Below are 12948 nucleotides of genomic sequence, written 5' to 3'. Positions count from 1 at the left end.
TAAACTTGATCGAAGCGAAAAGCTTACCAACACATATTTCGAGATATAGATAGGCGAGGTATACTCGGCTCGAAATACCAAATGTGTATAATCAAAGTCTATATATATAGCATACGACTTCTTGTCTCAAAGAGTAGGAGATAGAGTAGATAGACTTTTGAGTGATAGATAAGTTCAAGTCTTCACATTTTTGTCGAGAAGTTACACCGGTTCCTTGAGTAGTTCTTCTACTTGTATGATGAATTGCCATGAAGTCCTTGAGCTCAACTACACTTTCTATCCTAGTCCGAGACTTAGCTATAATAGACTAGAAATCAAAATTTATAGTTTTGATCACTAACATTGAGTCGAGAAGTTCCACCGGTTCCTTGAGTAGTTCTTCTACTTGTATGATGAATCACGATGAAGTCCTTGAGCTCAACTACGCTTTCTATCCTAGTCTGAGACTTAGCTATAATAGACTAGAAATCAAGACTTATAGTTTGGATCACTAACATTGACAAATATGCTTGATATAGCAACACATGTGAGTTCGACCGAGTAATGCTATAACATTAAATACACTATTACAATATATATGACATTGTTCTGAGCTTCCAATGGAGTTTTCAATATTGGATTTAAGTCTTTATTAAGCGCCTTGACTAAAATCTGGATATCAGATTGTACACTGCACGAACTTATGCCCAATCCCTTAATCCAGTTGAGAGCAACATAACAAGCTTTAGTTTCAGTATCTAGTGGGCATGATTCCCATCCAGAACCTGCTCTGATGGACTTTCTTTTGTCCATAGAATCCATAATATAAACAACAAAACCCATAATTAAATATGCTTCCATGAAAGATGCATCAAATTGAACCAACCATCTCGGTATAGATGGTTATTTTCTGAGATATCTAGATTACCAGGGATGTGCCTAGTAGCTTTATCAGTATAGTGAAAAAGATGATCCAGGAATATAGTATTAACAAGAGATGTAGGATCAGACTTAATTTTATCAAAAATTACTTTATTTTTGTATTTCTAAACATGCCAAAGAATGCATGAATTTTTTTGCCAAAACTCTTTAAGACTATTATCATTAATCCAAGAAGCAAAGTACTTTTGAGTATCATTTTCATGATTATACTTTAAAACATTCGTAAAGGAAATGGAAAACCAAATAGATTTGGTAAAATTGCATTCAACAAACAAATGAATTTCATCCTCCCAACTATCAGAATTACAAAGTCTACAGTAAGGATATGCATCTTTATTTTAGTAACTAGTTATTTTTTTCCTACCAGTAACACTCTTGACACCACTTTCCATTCAAACATTTGAATTTTAGGAATAAGGCTAAGTTTGCATAATTTTTAACAAAAACAGGTTGTCTCATGGTTATATTTATAATTAAATGCTCCCTCCGTTTCTGGACAAGTGTTACTTTTACTGTTTCAATTTAGCCTAAAAATAGGCTAAACTGAAAAAGTGAAAGTACCTCTTTTCAGAAACAGAGGTAGTATATACTTATAAACAGAGCTATTTGTAACTTCTTCTGAAGGTTTAGATTTCCATCTTATTTTGTCCATTAAAATTGACCTGTCGAAATCTTTTGATAGGGTTGAATGAGATTTTATAAAAAAATATCATGTTAGCTTTTGGTTTCAGTAGTGAGTGGTGTCATCTTATACACCAATGCATCACCACTCCTTGTTTTTCTATTCTTTTTAATGGTTCATGATAGACACATTTTTGTGTCCGATTTGTCTCGATTCTATATATTGTTAGGGCTCATTTTTGTACTTATTATGGTGTTTTATTTATTTGTAGATATTTTTGGCTAATAAACATTTTTGGAAAAAATTGGCTCGAAAAGTTGTCGGAAAGCACCCGGAGGACATTTTCTATTCAGACTCTCACTTTGGATAAGGGGTAACCTAATTACTAAGGGGCATCCCATTTCCAGGCAGTTGCTAATCGCACAAGGGGCAACCATCTTCAACATTTCAAAAAACCAGGTTTTTGGCGGGAAAAAAAGTGCAGTTAAAGAGCAGTTTTGGCAATCGTGATTTGGAGGAGTTTGCGGTCGATTAAACCTCTGATTTTCATAGGATAGACTCCTTATGGGTCTAAGAATCTGATATGGGTGTTTAAATCGATTAGATTGGGCTCAATCGACGGATTTTTCTCACAACAGAAAATATGGAAAGTCACGTGTGTGACCTGTTTTAGGGAATTTTAGAGAGATTAAAACGCTGCAAACCTTCCCAAATATTTGTATCTATCTAAGGAAGAGTTTAGAATAAAAAAGAAAGCTCAGAAACGCGTAGAAATCTTAAAACAAGAAATTGCCGCAACTTGGCCGTGAAGAGAAGGAAAGAGATGTTGGAAGATTTGGGAGAGATTTAATCGGTATTTTTGATATAAATAGATGTCTTGGGTCATATAGAAGAGGTGTCGAGAGTTTTGGAACCTAAGGAGAGCTAGAGAAGAAGAAATCAGAGCTTTACCAAACTCTGTTTCTGCTGCTGCTGCTGAAGAAGAAGAACGCGAAGAACATTGACGCTCGGTAAACAGTCGCAAAACAGTGTCGTTGTTTAACAGCTGAAGAACATTAAGCTGTTCAGGGCAGTCTTATTTTAGGGTCTTAAAATCAGCGACAAAGCAACAGTTTTTCTGTAACAGTTCCATTCTAACAGCTGTTTTGCAACACAATACACTGTTGCAAACAGTCTGTGTTATTACTTTTCACTATTTTAATCATCTTTTGAGCAACAAACACATATTTGGAGATCATGATTAATATGAGGAGCTAAACCCCGATTGCTGAGGCGATAGAGGAAGCTATTTTTCCAACAAAAAGTGGTATATTCTATTTTATCTTTTTATTTGCAATAATTTTAAGATTATTTGCCTTGAACTATTATTGAATATGATTTTTATTTGAGTGATTGTGATCTATTTTGATGGAGTATGCTTAGTTTTAAGACTTTTGATGCTTCATACTTGGTATTTACAATTATTACTTTTGAAAATCTACTTGTTGCAATATTTTAGAATCAAATTAAACAAGAAAATTGCATAAATATAATTATTGGTTTAATCACTTTGAACTTGGAAATAGTGGAATCTTAGCCTCAGTGTTTCTTTTAGTATTGATATCATCTTTGATTGAGTTTGCTATAATTTTTAGTGAGTTTTCTATTTTAATATTAGAATTTAAGTCTAATTAATATCCTTCACAAGTCTGAGAACGAACCACTTTTACCACTATCTACAAATCACATCAATTTTTGGCGCCGCTGCCGGGGACTTGTTTTTAGGGTTTTGGTAGCTTTATTTTTCATAGATTAGGCGTTGCTATTCAAAAAGGTGTTGGAGCCCAGTTTGTTGCTAGGTTACCAACCAAAAGCTTTGTATAATGATTCCAAAGTTATGTATATATATATTTTTTATTTTTATTTATTTTATTATTTTTGTCCTTCTTTATGTTTTTGGGTATTTATCTTGTGTCCACAGGTTCTGGATCATAAAGAAAATTGAGCCAAGGAGTTTGGTGATTTCATAAAGACTTGGAGCTAAAGATTAAAGGAAAAAGAACAGAAAAGAAGACAATTTTATTTTAGACAATTTTAGTTTAGGGTTTGTTTATTCTATTTAAAAAAAAACCGTATTAGGGTTTATTATTTTTGTAATTTTTCTTTATTTTCTTGGACTTTTGGACTTTTGGACTTTGAGACATTATTTTTTTTATTACCCTACGGAAGGGTACTTTAAATATAAACTGTTTGCAGAGAAGGAGGACAATTACGATATTGTCTCTGCACCTTGGGTTCGTACACTAGACATCGGAGTCAGTGGCCCGAGTCGACTACAACCGATTCATCCCCCGTCTGGAACGGGAGGTAAGATTCTAAACACTCGCGAATCCCCTGTCAGCGAGTTACTTGACTCCTTCGTATGCATATATGTTGAGGACTGAATACATACATTTATTTTTCTAGTAAAGGGCAAGGCCTGGCCATACAAGATAAGGGTTCGGATTTCATCACCGTTCTCTTCTTTCCCGCTTTAGGAACACGTAACCTACGCGAACCTAAGCCTAAATTTTTGACTAGAACGAGACCGATAGGGTAACGAGCTTAAAAGGAAAGTCATTAGAAAAATATTGCTTACTCTTTTAAGCATACTTCGAAGTTCTTGACGGTGTCTGTAAGTTGAATGCGTGACTGCGCCGCCTTGTAATACCGGTGAGGCCTTGGGTATTAAAGCTCCACCGAGCTTCCCTCGCCTCTATTCAACTTACGTTAACTCGGATTGATTCCAGAGGGGTTTGATTAAATTGTAACGAATTCCCGTTCGAAGGATTAGAAGCTTATCTAGAAACAATCCAAGTGGAGCCATCATGCTTTTTGTTTGCTAGAAATCAATAGGTTTGATTTGGTTGAGTCGGCCTTGATCTGTGTTTGCTTACCCTTCCAATTTAGAAAATTCTATTGTATGCCTGAACGTAAAAGAGACGCACTAGGTAGATTTGTTAAAGAGAAACCTAGTAGTTCGAAGCGTCTCGATTACCTTAATCTAGAAAGTCCAGCTTTTGAAGAGTCTGTTTTTGAACGTTATTTGACTGAGGAGAGAATCCCTGTTGCTCCGATAGCGCCATAAATGGAAACTTTGAAAGCTTTGTTAAATCCAACTAGGACTACCCGTCCTTCGTGTATTAAGTTAGCCGAAACGGAGGCACCCTATGAACTGAAACCTGGGACCTTACAGATGCTCCCAATCTTTTAGGGAAAGAAAATGAAAACCCTTATTACCATGTTAGGGATTTTGAGGAAATTTTTAGTACTCTAAGAATTAGAGGCTTAGATGATGATGCTTTGAAACTTAGGTTATTCCCATTTTACCTGAAAGTTAAGGCCAAGTCGTGGATGTATAGTTTGGACTCCGAGTCAATTGAGACATATGAACAACTTACATCTGCCTTTTTCAATAAGTTCTTCCCTAGGCACAAAACATCGTCTATTAGGACGCAAATATGCACATTTTCACAACAAGAGGGAGAATCTTTATATAGGTATTTGGAAAGGTTCAATGATTTATTATCCCAGTGTCCTCATCATGGTTTAGAAAAGGTTAGGCTAGTTCAGATCCTTTATGAGGGTTTAGATTATTCCACAACGACCATGGTTGAGTCTCTATGCACTGGTGGATTTGAAAACCAAACTGTTGATGCGGCGATGGAATTTTTTAATGAAATCGCCGAAAAAACCCAGCAATAGGAAAATAGTAGGGCACCCCAGAAAACAATTCTTTTAAGTAGAGGAAACGTTAATAGGGTAGAAGGAGGCTATGAATCAGATGCCAAAATTGCTGCTATAGCAAAAAGGTTAGAAGCCTTAGAAGTGGGCCAGACTAGTGGTAGAGTGGAGCCTTTTTGGGAAGGCCAGAATATTGAAGAGCAGGCCAATGCTCTTTATAATAACACTAGATTTGATAACCGTCAAAAGATTGACTCATATTCAGAAACCTATAATCCTGGTTGGAGAAACCATCCGAACCTTTCGTGGTCTAAGTGCCAAAGTCAAGGTCAGTTTAGTAATTCTAATGCTCCCCCAGGTTTTGGCTATACTAAGAATCCTTCAGGACTAGCTCAGTTTCAGAATCAGTCAGATAATAAAATTCTAAGTTTAGAGGAATCTCTCGCCTTGTTAACTCAGCAAACTGCAAAATTCCAGTTATCCGTAGAACAGAGTCTACAAGCTAGTAATAGGATAGGACAAGAAAATAGTCAGGCTATTTCCGAGTTAAAAACCCAGGTTGGTCTGATAAGTGATTCTTTGAGAGAAAAAGGTAAGTTTCCTAGTCAAACACAACCCAACCCTAGAGGAGTTCATGAATTAGGTGCAAAACCATCGAATCAATTGAATGCTGTTAGAACCCTTAGAAGTGGTAGAGTTGTAGACAATAAGGTAACCATTCCCGATAGTGAACATACTGTAGTTCACCCCTCAGGATCTCACCTCTCAGGACCAGTATCTGAAGAGACTGATAAAGTTTCTGATGATGTGAATTCGGTTCCTGAAAGATCTGATTTTAGGCCTAGAGCCCCATTTCCTCAGCTATTAGTACCAACAAAGAAGGAATAGAACTTTAATGACATAGTGGAGGTTTTTAAGCAAGTTACCATAAACCTTCCCTTATTAGATGCGATTAGGCAAATTCCTGCTTATGCCAATTTCCTTAAGGATATGTGTACGCGAAAGCGAAAACTTAGCGTCCATAAGAAAGCCTTTTTAGCTAGTCACGTAAGTTCAATCATTCAGAACACCACAACTCCAAAGTACAAAGACCCATGTTCTCCTACCATTGCTTGCACAATAGGTAACTTCCGGGTAGAAAAATCTTTACTTGACTTAGGAGCCAGTGTGAACTTACTGCCATTCCATGTATACTTACAGCTAGGACTTGGTGAAATGAAACCTACTCAGATGACACTGCAGTTAGCTGATAGGTCTGTCAAAATACCTCGAGGTGTTATCGAGGGTGTTCTTATTGAAGTCGACAAGTTTATTTATCCAGTGGATTTCGTGGTCCTAGATACCCAACCTGTCCCTGACCCAGAGAACCAGATACCTGCGATTTTAGGTCGCCCATTTTTAGCTACGTCTAATGCGATCATTAACTGTCGAAATGGTGTGATGAGTTTATCTTTTGGCAATATGACTATAGAGATGAACATTTTTAATGTCAGTAAGCAACATCATGATCTAGATGACACATGTGTTGAGGAGGTGAACATCATAGAAGCCTTAGTTCAGGAGTCATTACCAAACATCTTGTCTGAAGACCCATTAGAAAGTTGTCTATTCCATTTTGGTTTAGATTTTGACGACGATAGCACTATTGAACAGGTGATGCTCTATTAGATTCTACCCCTGTGTTAGACACTGATAGATGGAAAACTAGGTTCGAACCATTACCAGTTTCTGAGACTACCCTAATTCTTTCTTTAGAAGAGCCCCCAAAGTTGGACCTTAAACCGCTACCCGATACTCTAAAGTATGTGTTTTTAGGCCCATCTGAGACTTTACCTGTGATTGTAGCTTCCAATTTGGATAGTGATCAGGAAAGTAGGCTAGTAAGTGTACTTCAAGACAATAAGGAAGCTTTAGGGTGGACTATAGCAGACATTAAGGGTATAAGTCCTACTGTGTGTATGCATCAGATTCATTTAGAGGAAGACTCCAAACCTTCTAGGGAGATGCAACGTCGACTGAACCCTAACATGAAAGAGGTATTTCGAAAAGAGGTGCTTAAGTTGTTAGATGCAGGTATTATTTACCCAATTTCAGACAGTAAGTGGGTCAGCCCTGTTCAGGTTGTCCCCAAGAAATCAGGTATCACTGTAGTCCAGAATGATAATAATGAATTAATCCCAACCCGAGTGACCACGGGATGGGGTGTGTGTATTGACTATAGGAAATTGAACAAGGTCACAAGGAAGGATCACTTTCCCCTTCCTTTTATAGACCAAATGCTAGAGCGATTAGATGGACATAGTCACTATTGCTTCTTAGATGGCTACTCCGGTTATAATCAGATCGTTATTGCCCCATAAGACCAAGAGAAAACCACTTTTACATGTCCCTTTGGTACCTTTGCGTATAGACGCATGCCTTTCGGGCTATGTAATGCCCCTGCAACTTTTCAGCGTTGTATGATGAGCATATTTTCTGATATGGTAGAACGGTTCTTAGAGGTCTTTATGTATGATTTTTCAGTGTTTGGTTCATCTTTCGATGAGTGCTTGCATCATTTGACATTAGTGTTGACTAGGTGTAAGGAAAAAAATTTAGTGCTTAATTGGGAAAAATGCCATTTCATGGTTAAATCAGGAATTGTATTAGGGCACATCGTCTCTTCGAAGGGTATAGAGGTAGACAAAGCCAAAGTTGACCTTATTAAGACTTTACAGGTCCCAAAAACCGTGAAAGATATTAGGTCATTCCTAGGGCATGCAGGTTTTTACCGTCGATTCATTAAGGATTTTAGCTTGATTTCTAGAGCTCTTTGCAATTTGCTTGCAAAAGATGTTAAGTTTTTCTTTGATGATACTTGTTTAGAGGATTTTGAGAAGCTTAAAACTTTATTCACTACTGCCCCGATAGTCCAGGCACCTAACTGGAACCTACCCTTTGAGATTATGTGTGATTCTTCAGATTATGCTATAGGCGTCGTTTTAGGACAACGAGAAAACAAATTACTTCATGTGATTTATTATGCTAGAAAAACTATGAATGATGCCCAAATGAACTACACAACTACCGAGAAGGAACTTTTATCCATCGTGTTTGCCTTGGATAAGTTTAGGTCCTACCTATTAGGTTCTAAGATCTTAATCTATACAGATCATGCTGCTTTGAAATACCTTTTATCTAAGAAGGATACCAAACCTAGATTGGTTAGATGGATCCTATTGTTACAGAAATTTCCCCCAGACATTAGAGACAAAAAGGGTGCAGAAAATGTAGTAGCAGATCACTTGTCTAGGCTAGTTGTTAGTTCCCCTAGTGATTCCCTTCCTATAAGGGATAACTTTCCTGATGAACAATTTTTCTCTGTTTCCCAATCACCTTGGTACGCAAATATAGTGAATTATCTTGTTACTGGTCGAACCCCTCAACATTGGGGTAAAAAAGATCGTTCTAGGTTTTTAGCCGAGGTTAAGCATTTCTTTTGGGACGATCCTTATCTGTTTAAGTATTGTCCGGACCAGATTATTAGGAGATGTGTATCTGAGAGTGACCAATCTAGTATTATCTCCTTTTGTCATGAACATGCATGTGGGGGTCATTTTAGTGCTAACAAGACTGCTGCTAAGATTTTGCAGTGTAAATTTTAATGGCCTTCGTTGTTTGAAGATTCCCATAGTCATTGCGTTTCTTGTGAGCGTTTCCAGAAGTTAGGAACCATTTCCCGTAGAAATATGATGCCTTTGAACCCTATTTTAGTGATTGAGGTCTTTGATGTGCGGGGCATTGATTTTATGGGTCCATTTCCTATTTTGTTTGGTTATCTTTACATACTTGTCGCTGTAGACTATGTGTCTAAGTGGGTTGAGGCGGTTCCGTGTAGAACGAATGACCACATGGTCGTAGTCCAGTTTTTGAAAGAGAATATACCTACACGTTTTGGTACGCCGCGAGCTATAATTAGTGATGGAGGTTCACACTTTTGTAATAGACCGTTTTCTCTTTTAATGAAACAATACGGTATTACCCATAAAGTAGCAACCCCATATCACCCTCATACTAGTGGTTAGGTAGAGGTTTCCAATAGGGAAATTAAACGTATTCTAGAGAAAACAGTTAATCCAAATAGGAAAGACTGGTCGTCGAGGCTTACTGATGCCTTATGGGCTTACCGTACTGCGTTTAAGACACCCATTGGAATGTCACCTTATCGTTTAGTGTTTGGCAAGGCATGTCACCTGCCTGTTGAGTTAGAGCATCGAGCCTATTGGGCTATTAAGAACTTAAGCTTTTCACTTGACAAGGCAGGAGCTCAAAGAAAGCTCCAGCTCAATGAGTTGGACGAGATTCGTAGAGATGCATACGATAGTGCTAAGGAGTATAAGAACAAAATGAAACTTGTGCATGATAGGAATATTTTACGAAAGTAATTTTCTCCAGGTCAAAAAGTTCTTATTATGACACTCGTTTGCATCTATTCCACGGGAAGTTGAGCTCTCGGTGGACCAGTCCTTTTGTGGTCCGTACTGTTTTTCCTCATGGCGCTGTTGAGATTGAGACACCAGATGGTAGTAGTTCTTCGAAAGTTAACGGTCAGCGATTGAAGTCCTTTTTAGAGCCTTCTCCTACAGGTGATGTTGAGGAGGTCCCTCTGGAGGACCCTGTTTACCTTGATTAACCATCGAGGCGATTTTGTATGTGGTATAATATTTTTGTAGGTTTTTGGTTACACTTCACCCAGGTACTATCTTTCCGACTTCTCTCTTTACTATTTTCTCATGTTACTTATATTTTTGGTACTGTTCTTTGATTAGAAACATTGAGGACAATGTTAGATTTAAGTTTGGGGGTGGGGTAGAACTTTTTGTTACCTTTTCGTTGCAATAAATAAACTCCAGAGCCTAGAAATTTATCCCTATTAAGGATGGCACTAACCAATCTAAGTGGATAGAAGCATTTTGGTTGTAGGAGTTGAGGAACCAATCTGACTAGATGGCAACATCTAAAGAGTCTATTCATAAAAGCACATAGCTCAGGTGTTAGAAATAACATGATAGTTTCACCATATCTCGTTGAGTCCTTTTCACTTCTGTTTTTATTTTGTTTTGTTTTTAAACTATGTTTCTCTAAGTGATTAGGTGGGGCTCACGATTCAAGTTGTTACCAATGCTAGGGTGAATTAGAGTGATTGAGATACAAAAAAAAAGAGAAAAAAAAAAGAAAAAAGAAAGAAAAAGAGACCAGACCATCAGACCAACTGAAATAAATTCAATAAAGTCAACAACTGGAACCATTGTATATGCCAGTTGTGTTGACCTAGAGTTAGGATTATCAATCACTGGTTCCCTTGTATATGCCAGTGTGTTGATATTTGTCAGACTAGTATCTCAGTCCGTTAGGATAGGTTCATTTTGGCGGAGGCCTTCAAACAGATATGAGAAACACCGTTCACCTAGTAAACATCAAAACCATCTATGTTTTTCTATATCCATCTTCTTGATCTATCCATGTGATTAGTTTTGACTCCGGATATTGATGTCCATAGTGCAACTATCTGAGTAGAGCTCTGTCACTTCATATGAATTTTAGTATGCTTGAGTGCAAACTCGTGTAAAACAATTGGAATTTCGCATCAGGGTACTTCCTCCTGTAGTCAATAAGTATGACAACCAAGGAGATTCTTTAGTGCCTTCCAAGGTTCTGTGTAGATAGCTAGGGTCTGGAGTATAAAGGTTTTGTGGGTATACCTCTGGTAAGCCCTCCGGAGACAACACTCCGCCACTAGGGACACCTAGGGGTTTAATGGCTTATTGCATACGCTAAATGCAATCGACGATGCCTGCGACAGTGAGCTAGGATTTTATTTTTGCTCGAGGACTAGCAAATAATAGGTTTGAGGGTATTTGATGGCCACATTTTTGTGTCCAATTTGTCTTGATTCTATATATTGTTAAGAAACATTTTTGTACTTATTATGGTGTTTTATTTATTTGTAGGTATTTTTGGCTAATAATATTTTTGGAAAAAATTGGCTCGAAAAGTTGTCGGAAAGCACCCGGAGGACATTTGCTATTCAGACTCTCACTTTGGATAAGGGGTAACCTAATTACTAAGAGGCATCCCATTTCCAGGCATTTTCTAATCGCACCCCTACTCTGGATAAGGGGCAACCATCTTCAACATTTCAAAAAACCAGGTTTTTGTCGGGAAAAAAATGCAGTTAAATAGCATTTTTGGCAATCGTGATTTGGAGGAGTTTGAGGTCGATTAAACCTCTGATTTTCATAGGATAGACTCCTTATGGGTCTAGGAATCTGATATGGGTGTTCAAATTGATTAGATTGGGCTCAATCGACGGATTTTCCTCACAACAGAAAATATGAAAAGTCACGTGTGTGACCTGTTTTAGGGAATTTTAGAGAGATTAAAACGTTGTAAACCTTCCCAAATATTTGTATCTATCTAAGGAAGAGTTTAGAATAAAAAGGAAATCTCAGAAACACGTAGAAATCCTAAAACAAGAAATTGCCGCAACTTGGCCGTGAAGAGAAGGAAAGAGATTTTGGAAGATTTGGGAGAGATTTAATCGGTATTTTTGATATAAATAGATGTCTTGGGTCATATAGAAGAGGTGTCGAGAGTTTGGGAACCTAAGGAGAGCCAGAGAAGAAGAAATCAGAGCTTTACCAAACTCTGTTTCTGCTGCTGCTGAAGAAGAAGAACGCGAAGAACATTAACGCTCGGTAAACAGTCGCAGAACAATGTCGTTGTTTAACAGCTGAAGAACATTAAGCTGTTCAGGGCAGTCTTATTTTAGGGTCTTAAAATCAGCGACAAAGCAACAGTTTTTCTGTAACAGTTCTATTGTAACAGCTGTTTTGCAAAACCAATACACTATTGCAAACAGTCTGTGTTATTACTTTTCACTATTTTAATCATATTTTGAGATCATGATTAATATGAGGAGCTAAACCCCATTGCTGAGGCGATAGAGGAAGCTATTTTTCCAACAAAAAGTGGTATATTCTATTTTTATCTTTTTATTTGCAATAATTATATGATTATTTTCCTTGAACTATTATTGAATATGATTTTTATTTGAGTGATTGTGATCTATTTTGATGGAGTATGCTTAGTTTTAAGACTTTTGATGCTTCATACTTGGTATTTACAATTATTACTTTTGAAAATCTACTTGTTGTAATATTTTAGAATCAAATTAAACAAGAAAATTGCATAAATATAAGTATTGGTTTAATCACTTTGAACTTGGAAAATAGTGGAATCTTAGCCTCAGTGTTTCTTTTAGTATTGATATCATCTTTGATTGAGTTTGCTATAATTTTTAGTGAGTTTTCTATTTTAATATTAGAATTTAAGTCTAATTTATATCCTTCACAATTCTGAGAATCGAACCACTTTTACCACTATCTACAAATCACATCAATTCACCTGGAGAATAATTCTTTCTTGAGAGACTTATTCTCAAGGGAGATTCTCTCTCTCCATACCTTTTCATTATTAGTATGGAAATGGAAATTATAACCAGATTTCTCGTAAATCCGAAACCGATGGAAAAATCACAAGGTTGCGAAACTTGTCCCATCTGTCTCGCACATGTTTTTCGCTGATGACTCCTTCCTCTTTAAAAAAACAAACATGTCTGAAGCTAAAAATCTTATGAATATTCTTAAGAAACTTGGTGATAT

General features: G+C 37.0%; 1 pseudogene; it reads right to left on the bottom strand.

Moving 5' to 3' along the window:
* Positions 1–5012: 5012 nt before the first annotated feature.
* Positions 5013–5112, bottom strand: LOC113276779 (annotated as a pseudogene).
* Positions 5113–12948: the final 7836 nt, after the last annotated feature.

The sequence above is a fragment of the Papaver somniferum genome, chromosome 4 (assembly GCF_003573695.1).
Source record: "Papaver somniferum cultivar HN1 chromosome 4, ASM357369v1, whole genome shotgun sequence".
In the NCBI taxonomy this organism is placed as follows: Eukaryota; Viridiplantae; Streptophyta; class Magnoliopsida; order Ranunculales; family Papaveraceae; genus Papaver; species Papaver somniferum.
This window is presented reverse-complemented; position numbering and strand designations above follow the sequence as displayed.